This window comes from Artemia sp. Qi Xiang Cuo, chromosome 21, assembly GCF_049724085.1.
Source record: "Artemia sp. Qi Xiang Cuo chromosome 21, ASM4972408v1, whole genome shotgun sequence".
Classification (NCBI taxonomy): Eukaryota; Metazoa; Arthropoda; class Branchiopoda; order Anostraca; family Artemiidae; genus Artemia; species Artemia sp. Qi Xiang Cuo.
In genome coordinates this window covers 49,161,846-49,171,371 of record NC_142814.1, presented here as the reverse complement: position 1 = coordinate 49,171,371, position 9,526 = coordinate 49,161,846, and the positions used below count along the sequence as shown (strand labels likewise).

General features: G+C 31.6%; 1 pseudogene; it reads right to left on the bottom strand.

Moving 5' to 3' along the window:
- Positions 1-9,169: 9,169 nt before the first annotated feature.
- The window catches only part of LOC148939662 (UDP-galactose translocator pseudogene), a 2,157-nt pseudogene continuing 1,800 nt past the window's right edge, over positions 9,170-9,526 (bottom strand).

Here is a 9,526-nt window from a genome sequence, read left to right as displayed (position 1 = left end):
TGTTAATAAATTTAATCAAAAAATATATTTAATATTAACCCCTTCATGTTATTTATAATATTTATATTGTAAGCAAGTAAAAAACTCTTTCCTGAATTCCCCTCGTGGATACACAATACAGAAATTTTCATTAAAGAAATTATGAAAAAATTTTAAGTAAGTAGCAAATTCTTTCTTGAATTCACCTGCTGGATTAATTATTTTATTTTAGTAAAGTAATAATTTATTTTAGTAAATTAATAATTTATTTTAGTAAAGTAATAATTTATTTTAGTAAAGTAATTATTTATTTTAGTAAAGTAATTATTTATGACGTTATGTCTGCTTTACAAAAATATTGGATGAAGCGTTTTATTATATAATACTTCAACAGAATTAAAATGAATATTAATAAATTAATGAAATTAATAAATAGGAGTTCAGTAATGATAAACTCGCACGGTTTAGTACCTTGGGTTATTGAAAAAGATTGAAAACTCGATACTTGTATATTATACGGCAAACACTCAAGAAGTTAAGTTAAAGCAGATAATGGGAAAGTGGAAGAGTTGTAGCCTAAAACAGTCATCCTAAAATAAGGTGGGGGGAAAATACCCCGTCGCTCCCCCCACCCCCATCAATTGTGGTTAAAATAATTTTGGAATAAATAATTTTGAAAATTAGAATTTGACTTTTTCTGCTCTATTTGCTAGATTTCAGACATTTGAATTCTTCTTCCAGCAGCGTTGGATATCACAGAATTTCAGGTAAAATCGTGGTTTGGTATGACAAACGAGCATAGAACCATGTTATTCTGAGACCAACATAGAATATGACACGATTTGAAAAAAATGTTAAACATCAAATTGAAGTATATGAAAATTAAAAGAATACAAACAAATTTATTGCATGATTATAATATAAAACTCATTATACATATTAATAATTAGATTTAACGCTAAATCGTATATGAGAACTCTTCCACCATGGTTTCCGTTGTTTAAAATCCTTTTCGTAGAATGACCTCTTATGTTGTCTCTTAAAGGGCCACCTGTTTCTCTTCTCTTAGAACATAATCATTATAATAATCCGAGTTATATCTTGCTTTATATACATTTATTTCATTTTTTATTTCATTTTTTTAAGGTTCATTTAGACGAGGTTACGGGCGTGCCCGGAACCTCGTCTAAATGAAACTAAAAAAAAAAGAAATAAAGCTATTTAGACTTTGCATATCTCTCCTGATTGGTCCCTAAACAAACAATCGTGTTGAAAAAGTGGAGTTTTCGTACTGCTCACTTTTTGCAATGTGTAGGAACCAGTGGGGAATCCCCGCTCTTTTGGAAAGGTGCCAAGGACTTCGCAGTTGACCTTTACCTCCCCCCCCCCCTCCTATTTTCCGAGGGGTGTTGACATACTGACGGCATTGTGACACTTTGGTGATTCCAAAAATAGTACGTTTTAATGGACAAACTGCTTACTCTTCCGGAGGTTTCAGATAATGGTTGAACGAGGTAGGGGGAGGGGGGAGGAATTAATTAAATTGTTTCTCTACATAGCTAAAATATTACACACCCATATCTACCAGTACAGAGGAGGAAAAGGCAAGGCAGGTCATCATCAGTCCCACCAGGAAATTTCTTTGGAGTGGTAAATACTGCTAGGAACTTAGTTTTCAGCAATTTATAACTGGCAATATTTTCTTTTTTCTATGAAGTATTTCAATGAATTTAAACACATGTATGTAATGTATTTATCGGTAAGAAAATTCTATTGTAGAAATTGTGAGGGCTTCAGTTATGTAGAAGATCAAAAGTCTCACTGAATTTCCATCCATACAAACATTACTACTGCTTTTCATCCGATTGAAATTCTTTAGTAAGAATATTAACAAGTTATCCCAAAGTTAGAATTCCATTTTTTATCCAAAGTTATTCCAAACTTAGAATTTTGAAATTTATTCCAAAGTATTCCAAAGTTACTATTCATCGCCAATTTTTTACGTATATTCAAATTTTATACAAAATTGAAATTGCAAATTTAAACATAGGATGTATTAATCAACGTGCAATTACTGATTTAAATATTTTAAAAAGCAATTAACCAAGGATTTAAGGGACCGATACTTCAAATAATTTCTCAGTTAGGCCTGGGTATGATTTGGAAAACAATCAAAAATTGAAAAAAAAAAGAGTTTTTGAACCAAAAGTAAGAACAGTTTTGAAACCTTTTTGTACAGATTATTCTTTAAATGAAGGAAGCTGCTTCCTCCTTAGCTCCTTACTATTTAATGTGAAGTATGGCTTTTTTTTTGTCCAAATTTTCAAAGAAAATTTGCAATTGGAAAAAAAAAAATTCAAAGCACTAAAAAAGACCCGAATTTGATAACAAAAAATGTACAGTTTTATGTAAAAGTGACTGAATTACATAATCATGAATTTTCATAGGTTTAATAATTTGAATCGGACATCTTAAGGGTATCTAGTTTTTTCTACAAAATTGATCCTGAACCTTAAATTACTTGAACAGATATTTTGGCATTATTAAGGTGAAATTTGACTCTTTTAATCCCCGAGATGTAGCACACTGTGACCAGTGTAAAAACAAATCCTCTTGATATATTCAGTTTCTTTAGTTAGTCTCTCAATAGAATTCACTAGGTTTTTAGTTAGTAGTGTAATAATATGAGAGAACAAGTTGAGTTAGAAATATCCTTTTATTGCAACTGTTCTATTTGTAAAGAATATTTTCATGATTTTGAACATTCTCATAAACCTACTGCATGTTTAGACAGCATAGAGGCAGAGACAGAGGAGAAGAATCTGGAGGAAACGAGAAGAAAAATTATATGTGCTGTGGAGAGAAATTTATACCGCTGGCAAGTATGTTCACATAAAAGAAGAATTAATATAATAAAAAAGGAAGATCAAAAGAAGAGACTTGAAAAAGGGGACTTTCTCTATAGTGTAAAAGACAAAAGTGAAAACCCAATGAAAAATGTATATAAAGCAAGATATAACTCGGATTATTATAATGATTATGTTCTAAGAGAAGAGAAAAGGTGGCCCTTTAAGAGACAACATAAGAGGTCATTCTACGAAAAGGATTTTAAACAACTGAAACCATGGTGGAACAGTTCTCATATATGATTTAACGTTAAATCTAATTATTAATATGTATAATGAGGTTTATATTATAATCATGCAATAAATTTGTTTGTATTATTTTAATTTTCATATACTTTAATTTGATGTTTAACTTTTTTTTTTTCAAATCGTGTCATATTCTATGTTGGTCTCAGAATAACATGGTTCTATGCTCGTTTGTCATACCAAACCACGATTTTACCTGAAATTCTGTGATATCCAACGCTGCTGGAAGAAGAATTCAAATGTCTGAAATCTAGCAAATAGAGCAGAAAAAGTCAAATTCTAATTTTCAAAATTATTTATTCCAAAATTATTTTAACCACAATTGATGGGAGGGGCGCGCCGGGGTTTTTTCCCCCCACCTTATTGTAGGATGACTGTTTTAGGCTACAACTCTTCCACTTTCCCATTATCTGCTTTAACTTCACTTGTTGAGTGTTTGCCGTATAATATACAAGTATCGAGTTTTCAATCTTTTTCGATAACCCAAGGTACTAAACCGTGCGAGTTTATCATTACTGAACTCCTATTTATTAATTTCATTAATTTATTAATATTAATTTTAATTCTGTTGAAGTATTATATAATAAAACGCTTCATCCAATATTTTTGTAAAGCAGACATAACGTCATAAATAATTACTTTACTAAAATAAATAATTACTTTACTAAAATAAATTATTACTTTACTAAAATAAATTATTAATTTACTAAAATAAATTATTACTTTACTAAAATAAAATAATTAATCCAGCAGGTGAATTCAAGAAAGAATTTGCTACTTACTTAAAATTTTTTCATAATTTCTTTAATGAAAATTTCTGTATTGTGTATCCAAGAGGGGACTTCAGGAAAGAGTTTGTTACTTGCTTACAATAGAACTATTCTAAAGAACATGAAGGGGTTAAGCTTAAAGATATTTATTGCTTAAATGTATTAACAGATTTTTTTTTTTTGAGAAAAAAAAAACAACAACAACAAATTTTTACATAAAAATAGTACTTAGAGTTAACTCTTAAAAATCCACAAACGTTGGTCCCATGATGTAGGATAGTTTTTAACATGTCTTATGGATTTATCCCGATCAGGTATGTTCTTAGGTATCCACTGTGCGAAGAACCTAACCTCGTCTTCAGGACGGTGATAACCCCTTCAAATTTAGGACACTTAAACTCTTCTAGATTGAAAAGTGGAATCCTAGGATCACACTTTTGAATTAAAACTTTATCTGTAGGTACATTGCCCTTTACGTAGAGCGCTTCAACTCCGAAAAAGCTGCAAATTTCACTGACTTCCTCCTGGACATTTCTCAGTTCCTGACCGGTATTATTAAGTGGTGTAATCACTCTATCATAGAATCCCAGTCTGTTTATATAACGTAATGTAGTACTCCACAACCTTTTATCATACTCAAACAGATTATAGTTCACTAACCAATGATAACAGTCAATTTCTTCGAGATCCATAGACAATAATATAAAAGCACATTCGAATATAACACCGCAAGATGATTTTTTCAAACTGATAAATTCGGTGTCAAACAGTCCTATCATCTTGGAGGCTATTAATGTAGTTGTTAAGCAGAGAAATACTTCATCAAACTTTTATACCTTCACTCAAGGTTGAATGGAGTTATGACTAGTGAGATGAGTCTTAAAACCATCTGAATTCATTGTGGGGAGGAGTCATAAAACCCTTGGAAGTCATTGCGAGGGGAGCTATTGAACTCTCGGTAACTGATAAATTCTGTGTCATACTGTCCTATCATCTTGGAAGTTATTAATGTAGTTGTTAAGTAGAAAAATACTTCATCCTCCTGGAATTATTTAAACTATACGCAATTAGGTTAAAAATGAAGATATTTATGTAGAGTTTCAACTAGCTATGGTGTCTGAAAACCTAAACCGATAATTAAATATTATAATTAATGATTTCAGGCACGTAAGGCTCAATAGTAACCAAAAATATAAAAAAAAACAACGGAATATTTATAACAATAAATACAACAAAAATTTTACTTTATTAGCTACGCAATTAGGCTAAAAATGAAGATATTTCAATGTTCCTTTAGTACCTACGCAATTAGGCTAAAAATTAAGATATTTATGCAGAGTTTCAACTAGCTATGGCTAAGTTTGCTAAAGACCAGCTATTTTCTCGTGAAAACACACAAAATCAGAAAAAAAAAATGTTCAATGTTCCTTTAGTACCTACGCAATTAGGCTAAAAATGACCTTTTCAAGTGATGAATAGGTTATATCGCAGGGGGCTAGGATATAAACTATATTCTAAGAATATCTGGACCCCTTGAGTAATGGGAGTATTAAAAAAGCCAACGAATTTTATTTGAAATAAAAAAAAAATACTGCTTTTAGAAACGAACATTCACAGACCAATTGGAAGTTTAGCATAAAAACACTATAGGATGCTTCCTTGCATTGTTTAACTGAGCATAGCGCCTCACATCTCTTCCTTTAAATAGAAGTGAATGTCTATCTTTTTCATGTGTTTTTATAAGCATTCTTATCTGTTTTCTTCTAGCATTCAAATCTTCGAAAATATGCAAGGGGGTATTTTCATGATGTATTTTGCTATGACTCACATTGCTGTCAGGGGTGACATCCAACTTTGCTCGCTTTTGCTGGGGGGTTTGATCAACAACTTCCTAAAATAAAACTATTTTCAGTTTTCTCAGTAGGTAGCTTACAAGCTTAAAGAGCTAAAGCATTTAAAGTAGTGTAAAACAGGTTTTGATAGTGGGATGGAGGGCCTTTTATAAACTGCCCCCCCTATGAGATAATAAGGCCCGTCAAATAAAAAGGATAGCTAAGCTAACAATGTTATTTATTAAATAGGGTAGTAGTGTAAAAAACATCTTGATTTCAAAATCAGGGGTTTTGATAGTGAGATGGAGGACCTTTTATAAACTGCTCCTCCCTCCGCCCTCCCCCCCCCCTCCTACGTCCATGCTTCCGTGACTGTATTTGTAAATTCAAACTTAAAAAGCAGTATTTGCGTTCCTTATTAAACAATATGGAGAAGAATTGCATGTAACAGTCAAGTAAAACTATCAGATTTCAATCAAATGTAGACATAAATAGAAATTTAAGAAGTGGAAAATTTAATTAGCATGGCTCAGTCAATCCCCCCCCCCCCTATGAGATAATACGGTCCTTTAAATAAAAAGTATAGATAATCTAAAAATTTTTTTTTTTAAATTGGTTTATATGTTAAAAAATTTTTTTTTTGGGTAACTGGGGGGGGGGGTGAGGGTTTTTAACTAATTAAATTAAAGGAAGAGATTATTAAACGCAGACCGGCCAGTAAATTTTTAAAAAAAAAATCCCTAAAAAAAAACAAAACTGATCTTGATAAAAAAATCACAATGTAATAAAAGAGAAGCTTTTGTAACAATTAATACATTAAAAGAAACATAATTTTATTATAATCCAAATGGAACTCAATACCTATACGAACTTTTTCAAAACAATTCCATAAAAAGGTAGCGTATATCTATAAAAAATCACCCATTAAAGGCAGCCGTAAAGGTAATTATTTTAAGAACATTTCCTAAAAAAAAAAAGCCACGGAACATTATAAAAAAGGAAGCTTTTTAAAACAAACCAACAATATTTGATTAGGCCACCACACAGAGTAATTAAAGAAATTCTAAAATAACTTAATGACAAGACAATTTTTTTTTTTTTTTTTTTTGCAGACTGGCCTTGAAGTTTTTTAAAAAAAACCCCTAAAAAAAAGGGTCATTGATCTTGATAAAAAGGAAGCTTTTATAACAATTAATACAAGACAATTTCTTTTTAATATAATAATGAGAATATTTTTTACTCATCAAAAATTGCTTAGAATTATCCATTTTTCTATGTAAATGCTTTTTACAAAAAATTCCTGTAATGCTATCCCCAATATAAACTATTCGAAACTGATGGAGAATCAAATATGAAAACTGAATATATACAAAAATAATCGGCAAGTAAAAGGAGATATCGGTTTTTGGTTTACCACTAAAAAAGACATTGAACTTTGAAATTACGCAAATCCTCTTGGCAAAGTGTGATGACTAGTAGACTGAACTTTTTGAAATTGAGTTATTCCCTGGTAAAGAGAGTAATGACCTGCAAAATTAACAGAAAAAAACTGTTTGTACGGGGGCGTTGTAGAATAGCATGATATTTCATATATGTCTGTTAGAATAACATGATATCTGCTATATGTCTGGGCAAATCCAGACGAGCAACTCTACTGCTGTCTCTAAATTTGGTGCTGACGTAATTTACAAATTAACTTACATAACGAACCTCTATATTCGTATATTTTTCTTCTGGCAAAATATTCAAAGTTGCGTTTTTTAGAGTTTCTCTGTCCATTTCGTTTGGAGTACCAGTCCTGGTTGAACTTCCTTGAAGTAATGGTATTAGGGCTGTTTTAAAACATTTTTTTAAACAGTTTTAATGATTGACTTTTAATGTAAGTTTCTTTTATAGTGTTTTTATTCTCTTCGTCTGTTTTGCTGAGGACGGCCCTTGGATATAGGGTCGAAATATTCATTTAAAGTTGCGTTCCACTGTCTTGTATAAAAAATTTCCCTGTTGTTCTACTTATTTGTTTATGATGGAAAGGCAGTTTGGTCTTCGTCGCTATTTGAATCAGAATAGTCTGTGACGTATGCGAGCCGCATAATTTTTCTTTAATAGTTGTGACAGATTCAAACTTTAGCATAAAGAGCAGGGTGCTGAGGAGGGTACAACCTCTTCCAAATTTAGAATAATGTATGTTTTTTTTAAGGTTTAATGTTACTTCTTTATTTTTGGGTATTTTTTTTATGTCGTACTGAAAGCATATATTCTGCGACGCTCTGTAATTCCAAGCTTCCTTAAGGTGGTATCCCGGATGTTTTTTAGGGAGGAGGGCGCAAAATTGGTTGATGTGATACAATTGAGTTGGGAGCACGTTAAATTAACGCACGCTTGTATCAATTAGGTAAATTACCCTACTTTAGACTACATTAGGGGGCGCGCAACCCCAAGCCCCCCTGGATCCGCCACTGCACTGACTAGCCTATCCAGCCCCTCTTCAATTATTGTCAATGGCGTGTCGTCGACCAATAGCCTACACTAAATATTGTATTTACAACAATGTAACATTCAATAGAATACATAATTTGTAGCTCAATATAATGAAAACAATTCCTATAAAAACTGTATTAGAAAATAAATTTAAGAACATCAGTAGATAGTAAATATGGAATTTACGTACGGCCCTAGGAATCTTTATGTTATATGCGTACGCCTCTACACCTTTTCAAAGAGATTCAGAATTCGCTCACATGGCCTTCTACTTTTCTTGCTACCCTAGGAATCTATATTATTTGCGTACGTATACACCTTTTCAAAGAGAGTGAGCATAACTTGATTGGTGATTGGGATTTGAATAAAAGGGATAGTTTTCTTTACAATTCATATTAGTAAGAGAATCGAATTCAAAGAGAATAGTTTACTTGAGAGGATATTAGTAGAGAAAAATGAGTGGTGCATTTACATTATTGGAGATTAATGATGGAGCCTACGACAGCAGCAACGATATACGAGTACCGAATGTGGCTGTGGAAATAACCGCTGGCTGTAGACTATGTCTTGAATGGGACACTATGTATGCTAGATTCGTGATATCATTAAGTAGGTTTAAATAGGAGGAGCAAGTATACTTTTCTGGAAATGTGAAAATTGACCATATGAGTAAGCTTCGAGAATATTTAAATATCTAATTGAAATATATTAATGAGAAAACAATACAAAATTGAATATTATTATTGTAATTATGTTTGTTAAAATTGTTCATAAATCAAATGTATTTCTCTTTCTATAATAGATTAGCGTATATTTTTTAGAATAGAAGAAATTATGGTCCGTCTGTAGTTGTTTACGAGAGTTTTAGGGCTCTAAACAAATGAAAATATTCTAGAAAGAGCGAATCATGAGGAATCTAGCGCTTATTGAAAAACGTTTTATTCTACATGATGATTTTCTAGAGCTGTCTATTCAAAGGAAGATATTTTCTCAGGGAATGCTTGTCGATATAATGAAAACTGATTCTCCATCATTAGACTATTGTATGAAGCTTCTACGTCGTGGTCCATATGCATTTACACAATTTATTGATATATTGATCACAACACGGCAAAATGATAACCGGTGGTTATTTCCCATATAATGCCTTGATTGGAAATAACTATGCCTTGAATGGGACGATATGTATGCTAGACACGTGATATCATTAAGCAAATTTAAGCAGGAGGAGCAACTATGTTTTGCTGGAAAAGTGAATATTATGCATATAAATAAACTTCGGTCAGCATTAGATGTCCTATCGAAATATATTGAT